The sequence below is a fragment of the Phragmites australis genome, chromosome 2 (assembly GCF_958298935.1).
Source record: "Phragmites australis chromosome 2, lpPhrAust1.1, whole genome shotgun sequence".
Classification (NCBI taxonomy): domain Eukaryota; kingdom Viridiplantae; phylum Streptophyta; class Magnoliopsida; order Poales; family Poaceae; genus Phragmites; species Phragmites australis.
In genome coordinates, this window is record NC_084922.1 from 45,756,242 (window position 1) to 45,772,215 (window position 15,974).

Consider the following 15,974-nt stretch of genomic DNA (forward strand, 5'->3'; position numbering starts at 1 on the left):
CCGGTAGTCCTTGTCCACCAGTCGTCGGTGCCATCATTGGAGCCAGCGAGCCATTGGTCGCTGGTGCCCACTCTAGCTCCCTCCCATCTCATGCTCCCGCCCCCTCCTGTCTCCACCTCCCCCACCATCTCCCCCGTCCCCAGCTCCCCACTGCCGCTAGCCCCACCCTCCACACCTCTAACGAGGCTCTGTGCGTGGGAGAGGGAAATCCACCGACGGATTTGGTCTGCACGCTGCAGTCAGATTGGCCGAGGAGGGTGCCGGCCATCGAGTTGTTGTGCCGGAGTTGAGATGTCTCCCGCCATTGCGTTGTAGAGTTGCCTTCGTGTCGTGGCTATTGAAGTGGATATGCTCCGACCGGCCTTCGTGCCATGACTATCGAAGCAAGTGTGTTCCGGCCGGCCTTCGTACTGTGACCGTTGAAGTGGATATGCTCCGGCCTTATCGCCATTGAGATGTGTTGTGGGCTCGATTCTGTACTCTGGCTAGCTACTGAGCTGTTGCCATCGAGGTGGTGGTTTGATTTTTTACTCTGGCTAGCTGCCGCACTGTTGCCATGGATGTTGGTTGCCGTCATCTTGTGGCCTACAGCGTGGTCGGGTTTCGGGTCCCCATCGGGCTGGTGGTGAGGTGGTTTTGTATCTGGTATTGATTTTGAGGCTAGGTTGAATTTAAAGAATTAGGTTTCGTATAGGGTCTATTCTAGAGAAACCCAACAGGACAGAGCCATTGCCATTCTTATTATCCCTGGTCGTTTTCCATATTGGAAATCGATCCCCTTTGTTCATACCAGAACTGGGTCGTCTGTCTGAAGGGTTGGGGCCTTGGGGTTCGATACTGTTCTTGTAGTTGTAAATTTCCTCCCTGATCCGTGGAGTTTGTGCAATTTTCTTTCTTGACATCAAGTCAGCACCATCGTTTCTTCATTTAGTACTTGAATCTGAGTTCAGCGATTAAGGGATTCTTTTTCATCTTAAGATCTTTGCACAAATCACAGTGCGTTGAATTGAACAAATGACCAAGATTACATCATCCTAAACTAACTGGCCACTGGGTAACCAAACCAAAAGCTCAGCACGGATGCATTCCTCTTCAGCAGGCACAATCTGATGCCCTAGGAATCAAGCTAAGAAAAGAATGAATCAACAAGAGAGAGTCCCCGATGAACTTGTCATGAAGGGTAGAGCGCCAAAAAACTTTGGAGACAAGCTGGGCGAGCTCCTCCACACCCTTGAGTGCAGCTTGAGCACCTCGTGCGCCTTCTCCTTGGTCCTCACCCCGCACTGCTCCGAACGCAGCGCCAGGCACAGCTTCGCCACGACGCCGGCCTGTGCCATCTCCTGCAGCACGGCGGGCGTCGCCGCGTGCCGCGCCACGGACCGCAGCACGCGCACTGCCCGCTCGCTCGCAGCATCCGACACCCGCAGCACCTTCTTGCCCACGACGGCCAGGCCCGCCGCGTGCGCGACCAGCTCGGCGCGCCCCTCGGCGCACGTGCACAGCCGGTCCAGCGCCGCGAGCGCGAGCTCGCAGACGCGCCTCTCGGGGTCGTCGAGCAGGAGGCTCACGAGCACCGGCACAGCGCCGGCGCCGACGATCTTGACGCGGGTCCGGCCGTACGGGCAGAGCGCGGCTAGCGCGTGGAGCGCCGCCTTGGTAGCCCGCGTGGAGATGCCGTCGCGGACCACGCGGACCACCTCGGCGAGGAGCTCCTTGCTCAGCCCGATTACCCAGACCGGCCAGGCCGCGTCGGAGAGAGACCTCACAAGCAGAGCGGCGTTCTCCCGGGACTTCAAGTTCGACGAGCGGAGCACGGCCGTGAGTGCCTCCCCAAGGTTGTTGCCGTGCCTGGCCACGACACCGACCAGCTCCGGCTCGGGAATCCGGAGCGACGCGAGGACCCCAACCGCCTCCTCACGCGTCGTCGAGCACGCATCGGCGCTGCTCACGACGCGGGCAAGAATGTCGAACACCCCGTCTTGGGACTCCAGAATCGCCCTGTTGTCCTCGCACTCTGCCACCAGCTCCTGCATCCTCTTGAGCGCGCCGACCTGCGCCGCGGCGGCGTCCGTTAGGAGAGCCGCCATCTCGGAGCCGGACGCGGGCCCCCGCAGCGCGACCACGTCCTCGTCGACCGCAGCCCCAGGGGAGAGGGACGCGAGCCAGGAGTGGATGAGGCGGCGGAGGGTGTGGTTGGGCGTGAGCTGGGGCTCCAGCGCGAGCGGCATGCGCGTGACGGGGCAGGTGCGGCCGCCGGGCGCGGCGAGCCAGCGCGAGATGGCGGCGCGTTCGTAGGAGATGCCGGTGAGCAGCGTGACGGGGTCGCGCATGAGCTGCAGCGAGATGGGGCAGATGAAGTGGGACGGCATCTCGGCGGGCGCGCTTGCCATCGTCGCTAGGCGCTAGCTACCTAGCTACCCCGGGCCGGTTTGATGAGCAGGTGTGAGGCGGAACCGCGGAAGCAAACTTTATAAGGTGGGGGTGGACTGGCGGTGATCCGGTGAGAGTTGACACTTTTGAAATTTCGACGGGGAGAGGAGGAAGGGGAGGGAGCCCGGGCGGTTCTCGTGGGTTAAATTAAGTCGCGGTGCCAGCCGGGGATTCCGTTTCGTTGGGTGGTGGCGTTCACACGCCCCGGAGCGTTTTGTTTACTCGTCCCGCGCGGTTGGGTCAGAGCTAGGATGACAACAGGTCCGTGCGTAAAAATCCTATTGAGCGCGGGTTTAATGTTAAATCTAATAAGTACAGAGACATAGTTATGAAAAATAGTTTTATCCGTGTTTACTTCATCTGTTACTCACTTCAAACATCTAACATATAAACTTAAATTATTTGAGATATATAAACTAGCAATCTTTATACTTTCTCTCATCTCATTCAGTTTCTAATCTTGCCCCGGTAACGGACACCCCGTCCGCCCTACCACTACTACCACGTTCTTCACTATTGATTGACGGGAATACGAGCGTGCCAGCAGGCGGGTGGCGGACGCGTGTGCTATTTCTTACCTATGACGGTTAATGAATACAAACGCGAGTTTGAAAATTAACTCGTGGGTATAAACTTATATAGCTTCAACATGTGAGTATCGTATTAGTTGTCATCTCTAGTCAGAGCTGTGCTGCACTTGCAATTTGGCCGTTGGGAATTTGTAAATTAGGAGAGTGGTCCTTTGCTTTGGTCGGCTCTTGGTTTGGCTGACTTTTAGGCGACCTCGTTAGGTCATATTTGTTTTCTGCTTCTAGTTCTGTTTCTGTTGCTGCTAGAAGCTATAACAAATGGAGTTCTGAAGAAGTGTTTTTTAAGAAGTCAAAAACCTAAGTCTGAGGAAAATGAACTGAAGCTGAAAAGCTCGCTAACAGATGTTTTTCTAAGAAATTATGTACTTAGAAACCAAAAATTTGTTATAGAAGCCAATAATTTATTTTCAAAAACAGTTTTTCAGACAAACCAAGACTATAACTTCTCAGAAAAACTCAAAAATAAAAACCCAAATAAACAGCCCTTAGTCGTTAGCATTGAAGAGTTTAGGTTTTTCTGACTTTTTCCGTGGGTGAAATGTGTGAGCATTGCATGTTCTGACTTTTTCCGTGGGTGAGAGATTTTGACTAGTATTGCAGTTTAGCTAGTTCACTCAATACCTTTAACAAAGATAACCACTCATATTTAGGGCTACTTGTTTTGGAGAGCGTGGCACTTAGCCGGGAAGCTTCCAACCAAGAGATTTTCATTTTACTTTTGTGTTTCTGATTCGATAGTAAAAAAACATAGATTCATCACATGTTTTTTTATGACTACAAGTGAAAGTGCAGAATTTGTCAAAAAAAAACTCTATATATTAGTAACAATGCATCGAAACTCTACTTTTTCAACGTAAGAATACATAGCCTCTGCTTTGAAGTGTTGTGGTTGTAATAAATACAAGGACAAAACACCAATCTTGTTGGAAACCATCGGCATCAGGGGCTGTTCCTCCAAACACATATACGGTGTGATTGATTGTTCCTACGAGAGTTTGCTTGTGTATACCGTATGCGTAGGTTGAGAGTAAACGGGTTGAGTGGAGCTGTATTTACTGAAAAAGAGTATTCATTGGTTATATGTGTCTGGATAGGTTAAATTAAGTTTTTGTTCGATTGATCGATCTGAAGCTGTATGAGGGGATGTATGTGCTGAGGTTATAATTGATTATCTGCATGAGAATGATTATGATGACTCTGCATATGAGAAGTGATGTGCTTACCTCCATCGAGATCATACACATTCATATCATTGATAGATTGCAGACAGACCATGTAGCAGCCACTCGGTTGTCACTGCCTCATAAGACGTGATATATAAAACGTGATGTGTGTGTGTTTTTTTTTAATTTACTTTTGTATGTATCCATGACAATTGATGAATACTGTGGAAACATGTTTTGGACTCGGTTCACATCCCTATGTCAAATTCTTTTATTAGAGGATTTCACTAAACTCAGAAATCAGAATGCAACATCCACATTGTCTTGCAGATCAAATCACAGAATAAATAATTCATTAGAGGCATGAGTTTCCGCTCTACAGCCTATAACAGATGATTCTAAGTAAAATGTTCTATAACCGGCCACAAAGAAAAGTTGTCATAGTTGAAGGGCTCAAAGGAGCATCCTTAATTCTTCTGGAGTACAACATGAAGCATCTTCAGGAGCATCAAATTTAGGGGTAAAACTGCATGTGCTTTGGTTCATACAAGGTATGAAAAGTGCAAGTCAGAGCAAAGCAAATAGGCAATCAGACTAGATGTTAATGAGAAAAAAAAGGAAATAAGAACATAAACAAACAATGGAGCATGGTAGGGAGGCTAACTTGGTGATAGATGGCATAGTTGCCAAGAGCAGCGTAGGAGCGGGTCATCACCTATAGAAAAATACATATTAGCAGGCTTTTTGTCGACAACTATGTCAAAAAAAAAACATATATGCCCTGGAGAAATGTGTCTTCTTTTTTAGAGCAGCCCTACAGACATGTATGCCCAAATCTTACAATTCACTACAGACATGTATACCCTTAGGCAACTCATGCAATTCATTTCAGCATTATCATATGAGATTACGAGTTGAAGCTGATATGTTACTTAAAAAAAAATCCAAAACGCCAAAAAGGTACCAACAATACAGAAGACTATTTCAACTAATTCAATGTGATCTGTTGCAAAATGATTATTAGTATATACTAGTCGCATGATTTTGACATGAACAGCAAAATCCGTTGTACCTGATGATAAATTTGAAGCCATTACTCTTGATGCTGACATTTCTATGCCCTTTCTTCTTGTTTCTTAAGTAAAGGTGCACATAGGATAGTGCAAACAAATTAAAGAAACAAAAAAAAAATCCAAGCATCCAGTGATTGTATTCCATAGATTTAGATTTAGGTGCGCATAGGGTAGTACTTTGAACACGCATGCAAGCTCCTGTGAGCAGCAGAGTGCTTCAGATTTAGAAGAACAAATCAAGGAGCAATTTAAACACTCAAATTTAGATGGAGCAGTCTAATCAAATCAAGCTTTAGGAAGAAGTCTACGGAAAGCTCTAGGATTTACTCAAATCAGTAAATCTCCCAAAATATCTGAACAAAATCCCCCAAAATCAAACAGATGGAGCAGGGTCTAAGAATTATCTCGCTAATCTCCCCCCCCCCCCCAAGATCTCTGAACAAAACGCACAGGAACCAAAATATAAACCCTAAAATCAGTTGATCCATGAGAGTCGGGCCTCACTTGCGCATGGCTGCAGGAGGGGAGCGGTTCAGGACGGGGGACGACAAGGAGGAGAAGGAGCGGAGTGCAAGGAGCAATGGGGGTGGGGTGAGTAGCGGGGGAGGGTAGGGCGGCGGGGTGACCAGCAGGGTGAGAGGTGCAGTGGCGGAGCTTAAGCAAACAAGTGGAGGGGGCCGCTCTAAGTAATTGAGCTCTAAATATCAATAAACAGTAGCTAATTTGCTTCTTAATCAGTGGAGTTTAAGTTTGGCAGTGGGACCATAGCCCTCCTGACCACAACTAAGCTCCGCCACTGCAGGGGTGAGACGAGGGCGTATTTTTGCACATGCGGGAACATGCCGGAAGTACAAGCAGGCAGTCAAACAATGTTTTTTTGAGATTGCACATATCTGTCAGGACAGGATAGACACGATGTAGGCAGTCAATCATGCAGATTCGCATCCTCTAATATTGCTAAAGCAATATCACCGGTGAACAGTAGCGGTGACATTAACTCCTCGTCAACCGTTAGATCTGAAGCGAGTGTATCTGATCACTTGCTACAGTAAAGTAATATACAGCAGAATCACTATAGTATTTTGCTAGAAATCGCTACCGTAAATAATGTTATGGTACTGTTCATTCAGACTCAAATTTCTGTTTATTTCGGTGACATTGCTTCTTAATGTCAGAGGATACGAGTGCCAATCATGCTCACAAGGTCCGGCGTCTTTTCACAAAGTCGCCTTTCATGGGGATGGGTTGGAAGAGTAGGAAGGCTCAATGGTTGACCTGGAAAACGTCGGGATTAACAAAAACCGAGAAAGTCAGAAGGCCTAGCGATTGGAGCTGGCTCTGCTCTGTGAACACTTTGTTTATTCATGTTCCAGCTCTAGAGATGTGGGCACCGCAGATTCAGTTTGGATCAGGCATCCGGTGACCCTTCTGCTTGTCCCACCTAATTATGAATCATTTTATATCTCACCTGATCTGAACATACGATCTGTTTATACCCGTCATGCTTAGTTTTCCAATCATCACCTTCAGAATCTTTCGTTAGCTTCCTCTATCTGAGGCTATGATCTGTCTTATCAACTTGAAACTGATAGATTTTTTGTTAAAAAAATTAAGTTGTGCATATATAGTGCGTTAGATTTGTTCTGGACCATGTAACTTTTCCACAAAAAGAATAAAAAACATTGTGGTACGTAAATGGATGGTGCAAAGATGGATGTAGCGTGTTCCACCTTGTTGCAAGTTAGTAATGGCAACAAAGAGGAAAACCAACAATCCACTAGACAGCTACCAACAAAATATAGCGTTATTTTGTCAATGATCAGGATAGTATGCTCAGGGGAAAAATAGATTATCAGAATAATCAATGCTCAACTGCTGGAGACTTGAAACCTGGATCTAGCTGGAGCACGTCGGCACGTTCATGATGCCAATTTTTGTTGTTCCTAATCTAGTATTAATAAGGGTACAGGTACTTGTCCACCGTCGGATCGATCATGTGGGTTCGCTCATAGTTTTGTCAAATCTATGGGTCGATTCATCATTGATCCCACTCTCGGGTGCCATTCGGTTACCGCAGGAATTTCAATTTCGTTTTATTTTTTTATTCACCAATGAAAATATTAAAATTTACGAAAATTTCATTTATTTTTCGTCCTCTACTATATGAGTTCTATATATCAGTAAAAAAAATTCAAAAGTTAGATATTCGGTTCCTCTTTAAAATTTCCGAAATTCGTAAAATTTCACTGTAACTTTAATCCCTGCGTACAGCTATTACCAGCTGAACGCAGAAGGCTATTGCCCTTAACCATGCACGTTCTCTCACGTTCGTGTGAGTCATGTTCATGACATCATTGGAAGTTGCCCATGAAACTTACAAGATGTCAACGATAATGATATTATATTCTCTCCGTAAGGAACTCGAACCCAACAATTCTGAGTTGACCTTTTCCTGGGCGGCGGCGAACGGTACCACGTGGATCGATTGATCGTAGCGATTGACCATCGAACGCCGACATCGTCGTTTACTTTTCACCTTTATTGATTTGCTCCTGACTTGCTCCGTTTGGGAAATTGCATGGGAGATAGGAGCTTGTGCGAGTGAGAACGCACGCGGCGTTGAGCTCTCACCATCACCGAGTTCGAACATGTGAAGAACTCGCAACTCGTGCTGGGCTGCTGGCTGGCTGGTTTGAGCTTGCAAAAAGGCTGACCGATCCAAGTGCTCACTAAAAGTGTGTCGTTGTCAAGAACTCAAGATGGTCGGTACTGGTAAACGTCGGTGTTTGATGTTCATGGCTTCCGTCGTACTACTAATTGTTCGGTCTCATTGGTAGGTGTGCATTAGGAGAGATGTAGCGCATTATCTAAAAAAAGAGGGAGATGAATTGGGATGTATTGGGTTACGGTGTGTAATCAAAAGCCACGGGAAATAACGAGTGAATTCCTACGTGCGTGAGCGTACACACGCCAGTGAGCTTCCTAGCGAAGTCTCAGAGTAGAGGAGGCCAGGATAAATTCACGAATCACGACCACAATGAGCGCGAGATGAGCACGTGATTCCCTATCGAGAAACACTCGAATGCGCATAATAGAGGTGGACTTGGCCCATGTAGGTTTAGGGCTGGTGGACTTGGCCCATGTATTTAGGGCTGGTGGACTTGGCCCATGTAGGTTTCTGGCTGAGCTAACACAGCCACGCAGGCACCGTCTTCCAAGTATTAGTCGGTCACTGAAGGCCCACTACTCTCCGGCAGACTACATTTGGTGTAACTGGGCCTGACTAGGCTTGCTTAGCTTCGAGACACTATTATGCGCAACAGGCAAAATAAACAACAGTTTCAGGCAATCAAGTTGCGAAATGAACCGATGAACAGTCAGTCCAAGTAATCAGATTCTTCTAGTCAAAGGAAGCCCTACAGATCACGATAAGAAACGAGTCAAAATGGTTGGAATTATGCGACATAGTAACAGTTTTAAGCATTCCATCCGAGACAAGTTGGTGTGCTCTGTTTACTTCTCCTGGCTATATATATGCTAGTAGAAGAGAGATGACGGGAAAATATCTCTGTTTCAGTTGCGAAATGTTGCCGGCTAGTAAGATGAGGGGAATGCGGAGGAGTACGGGTTCAGTCAACACATAAGGTACTTTATTCTAGTTCCAGAGGGAACTATGCTAAGCGGTGGTGCCATTTGTTCGGCGTGTGCTGCAAAGATAAGCCAAGGGTAAGGAGAGAGATGGTGAGATATCTTGCACCGGTGATCACCATGAGTATTGCAGTGTATCGCTTCTTGGATCATGGGCCAGCGGCTTGTTCTCTGATCTCTCTCCGATCCAAACCCATGTGCATGCAGCCATAGGCCCCTTGATTTCTGTGGAGCAGAGGGGAGCTCCCAAGGTTGATCATTACTGTCCCAACTCGGACGAGCAGTGGATGCCAAGCATAAGATGCAAGGGAGGGCGCATGATGCCGTGAACGTAGAGCTCTCTCCCCTACGAAATTACATGGCGCGCGGATCCGTTGCTCAGGCGTTGACCTTGTATAATATTCCGCGCACGGGGAGTGCAGTGTGATCAGCACCGCCCCTGATCTTCCTTGGTCAACGGAATTCTTTTTAGTGTTTCTCTTCTTCATACTACCATTTTTTGCGCGATCTTTTGTCCATAACTGTTAAAGATTTATGCATCGAGACTAGTAGTCTAGAGGCACAGTAAAACTAGTAGTAATAGTAATCTATCATGATCCAACACAGAGATCGACCTCAGAAGACTAGCTTTCCAGTTATGCATATTGAAGGATCGGAACGATGATTAGAGATGTTGAATAGAAGCCTTTTTAAAAATTCTTTTAAAAGAACAAGGTCTATATCCAATATACATTCGACGCACCTCAAGAACGAATCACAAGTACAACAAAATACGCAGCGAAAACAATACGAAAGAGCGCTCACATTGAGAACCAAAAGTTCTCCGATCAGACGAACAATACTCCAACTAGCATTGATTAATAGTACTTCAATCAGTACTGAAAAACAGTAACTCCGACCAGTACACCGACCTAGAGGAAGGTCTGAAAAAAGATATGGTTGCTGAAAATACTGTTCATAAAAGTTTAGGATAGGAATTGGAAGTTCCGAACTGATAGCAAAACTGAAAAACTGCATCACAGAACTTAAAATCTAAACTAGAAATCCACCAAACGTGATCTAAATTTAACGAAATTTTAACCAAAGCTTTTCACGTACATGGTGAATCTTTATCCAAAAGATCTCCTCAAAGAGATCAAGATTACACCCTCGATTTTGTAGATTTGACCACAATCACAGTGAGAGGGAAATTTTAGAAAAAAATCAACAGAAAGATGCTCATGTGAGGAAATCACTTTGGAATCACTCGGGATGTTCTCACACATGTCCTAGCAACCTTTTGCCCCAACAAAATCACTCGAAAACGCCGCCAAAAGCAAATAGTAAAAAATCAACCAAATCTTCAAGAACAAGATATTAACATGAGGGAGATCAACATCTCAAATTTACTAAACAACTGACGAATAGAAATAAGAACATCGCAAGATTCATAGATACATGGCTTGAAATCCACCCTTCATCCTCCAACTCTTGATGAGATTATGTTTTGAGCTATGAACCCTAACTTCTCCCTCTTGAAACTCTAACCAAGCCTAAGAAATATCGAAATGAAAATAGGTCTTGGAGAGGTGTTGACGCCCGCTTTTGCACTAGCCCTCTCTCATATATATAGGCAATTGGAAAATTTCCAAAATACCCCTAAAAACTAATACATAGATATTATCCCTAAAAGGCAAAATAGTCCAACTATTTTGTTGTCCATCGGATGGACTCGACGCCTTCACTACTCTGCTTCATCTCCAAGTAAGCTTTGTGATGGTGCCACGCATCCACCGATTCCGCCTCTGGTTTTGAGGAAAAACCAGCAAAATCGTCTTGCATGCTTCTCCAAGATCACTTGGTAACGAGAAGAACCAAAAGATGTTGAAAAATCCATTTTGAACACTCGTCCAGTTGGATAAATACCACACACAAGATCTCCAGAAGAATCAATAATACGGGAAGCATTTCTCTTAAAGCGCACTTCAAAGCCATCCTCAAGAAGTTGCAAAACTAAAAGTAAATTGTACTTCAAGTTGTCGACCAAAACGACCTCCTTGAGTACAAAGTAACCATTTACCTTGATGGCACTAACTGAAATTACATTTCCTTTGTTGTCATCCCCAAAAGTGATAAATTATTTTTGTCATGTGGCGTGAACAACCGGAATCCATGATCCACATGTTCTCCAAGCCTTCATCCTCCTACTGAGAATGAGAGAAATTATGAGTGAATGACTCAACACTGGGGTTAGTGAAATATGAAGCATTCCACTGTCGAGCCACTCGTTCAAAAACAGGAATAGAACGATAATACTCATCCTTTCTCATGGGCAAGGAGCGAGCACCACGATGGGGAAAACGTGGTCCGTCAAAGCCTTGAGAATCATGACCACGAGCACATGAGCCATAGCCTCATGGTGGCAGTATTCACAGTGATATCTAACTCTTTTGTTAGGTTTGGGATTCACTCTAGGAGACTGTCTTGGCTTTTTAGGCTTGCCTTTCTTAGGAATTGGTGGTAAGGTATCAAGCTTGTTTCGGTACTTGTTGGGTTTGGGTATCCATATATGTTCCTTAGGATGAATTTTGGGTGGCTCAACTAGAATAACCTCACACTTGTTTTGTGTGTTGGTGACGGTGGATTTCTCACAAGCATTCACTCCATAGGCATTGCACTCTCCAATCTTCCCATACTCATAAGACACTCTGGTGTAGTCACGTCCAACACTAGCTCTATCCTTTCTCTTGAACTATTCCACAATCATGCCCAACTATGGTTCACTGGTAAACACCCAACTCAACACAAACCTATGCAACTTGTTCCCATCTTCCAATCTAAGCATTTCAGCTTGACAAGTATGCAATTCATTTAACAAGAAAGCACATGTATCACAAGCAAAGATAACAACCTTAGAGCTAGCATTAACTAGTTTCTTCTCGAAATCCTTAAGCTTAGCATATTTATCAGAAATCTTAGATTTCAAGATTAAGCAATTTTTGCAAGCTTCTAACAAAACAAGCTTAGATTTAAATTCTTCTAAAACAAGCTTAGCTTTCTCAATTTCATCTGCCATAGAGGCATGCCTAGTTTGTAGATCAGATATTTGAATCATGTAAACACCACAAGTATCACATTCTGTCTTATCTACAACTACGGGAACAGATTTTGGCAATTCAAGTTTCATGGTAGCATTTTCAAATTTCTTCTTGTATTCTCTAAGCTCACGCACAACTAACTTGAGATTGTGATCTTGAGCTACTAAAGCATCTTCTAGTTGATCTACTTTCATAGAGAGCTCATCGGCAGAAAGCTATACCTCCGAGTCAAGTTCAGCGTCACTATTGTCATCGGCCATGATGCACAAGCCGTTGAGGTTGTCGATGATCTTCTTCTTCTTGTCCTCGTCCTGACTTGAGCTTAAGGAATCATCATCGCTGGAGTCGACATCGAAGTCACTGAGGGAGGCAAGGAAGGCGTGTTCCTTCGCCTTGCACTTCTTGCGGAAGTCCTTCTTCTTATTGTACTTGGGCTTGTCAGCCTCGACCTTCTTCTTCTTCTTGGGTAGTCGGCGATAAAGTGATTTGGATCACCGCACTCAAAACAGTCCTTGGAGTTACCTCTCCTTCGGTTCCTTCTGTTGTCATAGAAGCAATTGAACTTCTTCATGATCAGCACTAGCTCCTCATCTCCAAGAGCATCCGCATGTCCTTCTGTGACAGAAACCAGAGATGATAAAGCAAAATTAAACTGTGAGATGTTAAGAAAACTAGAACTATCACTCGACTGACCACCTCCCGAAACCAAGGCTATACTCTAAGAGTTTGACAGAATCTCATATTTGGCTCTAGTCTCATTATCAATCTCGGTTGATTTAATCTTGCTATACAACTCATCCATAGTGAGAGTCTCATAGTTGAGGGAGTCAATGATAGCAGCAGTTTTTACCTCCCAAACCTTGCAATCTAGGCTATAAAGTAGTTTTATAGCTCTCTCATGATCATCATAGGGAAGTCTACCATTCCCTCCCATCTTGTTCACTATCCCTTGGAACTTGCTAAACATGGACTCTACACTCTCACGAGGCAATTGTCTAAAGTTCTCATACTCTCTTTGGTATGTGTCGAACAACCTGGCATTGACCTGTGTAGTTTCCTCATGAAAGTTTTGCAATCGTGTTCAAATAGCATAAATAGTAGTAAGATCAGAGATACGATCAAACTCAGAGCAACTAAAGCTAGAGAAGAGAATGTTTCTCGCCTTGCTATTAGCTTCAAACTCATCAACTTGAGCTTGGCTAATACGAACATCGAGAACCACAAATATAGCATTTTGAACTACACTATACACTGCAGACCCTTGGCTTTTAAGGTAGGATCTTATGCAAGTTTTCCAGTAGGCATAGTCAGAACCATTGAAATACGGAACTTTGCTTTCTCGTTCCATTGTCGCCTTCTTGGATCACAAAGCCGATAAAGGTGTGATGATCCTTAACCAGGCTCTGATACCAATTGAAAGACCGAAACAACGACTAGAGGGGGGTGAATAGGAGACTTATAAAAAATTCTTCAAAAATAACAAGGCCTATGTCCAATTTGCACCTGACGCACCTCAAGAACAAATCACAACTAAGCGCAACAAAATGAACAACAGAGACAATATGAAAGAGCGCTCACAGCGAGCACCAAAAGTTCTCCGATCAGATGAATAGTACTCTGACCAACACTGATGAACAGTACTCCGACCAGTACTTGTGAACAGTAACTCCGGCCTACAGGAAGGTTAAAAAAGATCTGTTTGCTGAAGCACTATTCATAGAATTTCATGATAGGAACCGGAAGTTTCGAACTAATAGCAGAACTGAAAAATGACAGCACATAACTTAAAATCTAAACTAGAAATCCACCCAAACATAGTCCAAATGCAACAAAATTTTAGCCAAATCTTCTCACATACATGGCGAATCTTTATCCAAAAGATCTTCTCAAAGAGATCAAGATTACACCCTAGATTTCGTGGATTTGACCAAAATCACACTGAGAGGGAAATTTTAGAGAAAATCAATTGAAAGGTGCTCGTGTGAGGAAATTGTTTTGGAATCACTCGGGATGTTCTCACACATGTCCTAGCAATCTTTTGCCCTAACAAAATCACTCGAAACCACTGCCAAAAGCAAAGAGTGAAAAATCAACAAAATCTTCAAGAACAAGAGATTAATAGGAGAGATCAACATCATCTCAAATTTGCTAAACAACTGATGAATAGAAATAAGAACATAGCAAGATTCATAGATACATAGCTTGGAAGCCACCCTTCATCCTCATATTCTTGATGAGATTAAGCTTTGAGCTATGAACCTAACTTCTCTCTCTTGAAAATCTAACGAAGCCTAAGAAATATCCAAATAAAAATAGGTTCCCGAGAGGTGTTGATGCCTACTTCTGCACCAGCCCTCTCCCATATATATATAGGTAATTGAACAATTCCCAAAATGCCCCTAAAGACTAATACATAGATATTATCCCCAAAGGGCAAAAATAGTACAGCTATTTTGTTGTCCGTAGGATGTACTCAACACCTTCACCACTCTACTTCGTCTCCAAGAAAGCTTCATGATGGTGCCATGCGTCTTCCGACTTCGCCCTGGTTTTGAGGAAAAACTGTCAAAACCGCCTTACATGCTTCTCCAAGCATGACTCCTCCATGTCGACGCGTGTCCGACCTCCGCCATGACCTTTGACGCCTTCAAGTCTTTGCGCTCCCGCCATCGGGCCGCCTCTTGATTTGCCATCGCATTTCCGCCTTGACTTGGTCGACGCCATCTTCATCATCACCTTTTCTTCCCACTATATTTTCTTACGCCCTCCATGTGAGCGAGCGGATTGCCCATGGCTCCACCCAGCCTAGCACGGTTCGTTGGCACTAAGCCTCCACTTTCCCTTCACCGCCTTGCCATTGACCACCATATCGCATCTATACACCTACACATCATGAGCCAAGAAACATGTCTCTCCGCTATCCTCTGTTTTCACCCCGTTTGCCATGAACATAATCAAACATAATTGAAATATATTTGCAAACCGAAGGCTCTAAATAACAATTCTCATCATTAACACACAATTCTCTCTTGAGTTCTCACATATAAGAGCATGTAAGGTCAGCCAATCAAGATAGTTACTAGTATTATCTTTTGTTAAGTAATAACCACTCTTTCATGGAGGACCAATCGTTCACTAATTCTGAAGAGCACAGGCTCGCTTTATAGCGATTGGTGCGTGGTACAAAACATTATATATGAATATGAATCACAAGCATAGCTTGTTGATCTATTTCAATCCGCTGCTGGTCAATTTTAGCTTTAATTTAGGCTAACAAAGTGGTGCACAAAAAGTTAGTTGTAAAATTTACATGAAAAATTACTTCTAAAATAAAAAAGTGATACCTAGAGGTGTATCAATTTGATCGGAGCAATCCCGCTAACCATTTAGGTAATGGTAGCTACTCCTTTCATGTGAGTTGATTGCACTACTTTTGTTTGACTAACCATTTCGACAGAGCAGAAGGGAGACAAGCGACACATGCACTGTTGAATACTTGGCATGCAAGATTATTTGCTTCCTAAGTTACGCCATGTACTCCGAACTGTCTAGTATAACGAAGTCTGTTCGTACTGTGAAGATGCTGACCAAGAGAATCAGCAGTGCCATCCATATATATGTGCTGCCCACTATCAATTTTTGGTGTCAGTAGTATCAATTTTCTTGCAAAAATCTTCGGTTCAATGCAGATAGTTCTACCCTGCTAGGTAAATAGCTGAGTGAAACTGTGAACAATTCAACGAGCAGACTCATGTAGAGACCGAAGATAGAAGTACATAGACTCTGCACATGCATGCGCGGTAAAAAAAGACTTGTGGTAATTACACCATGTAAATATGTAATTAGATACAACTAGTTCCAAGATTCATTGTATTGCCTCTATCTCACAAGTATATCAAACCCTTAATTCCATTACATGAGCGACTTCTCCCTCTCCTCTCTTCAAAAACATACATATATATCTATATCTATATATATTTGTTCCAAACCAAA

At 44.2% G+C, this 15,974-nt stretch overlaps 1 pseudogene; it reads right to left on the minus strand.

The window, feature by feature from the left end:
• Positions 1-801: 801 nt before the first annotated feature.
• LOC133909240 (E3 ubiquitin-protein ligase PUB23-like) lies at positions 802-2,566 on the minus strand (annotated as a pseudogene).
• Positions 2,567-15,974: the final 13,408 nt, after the last annotated feature.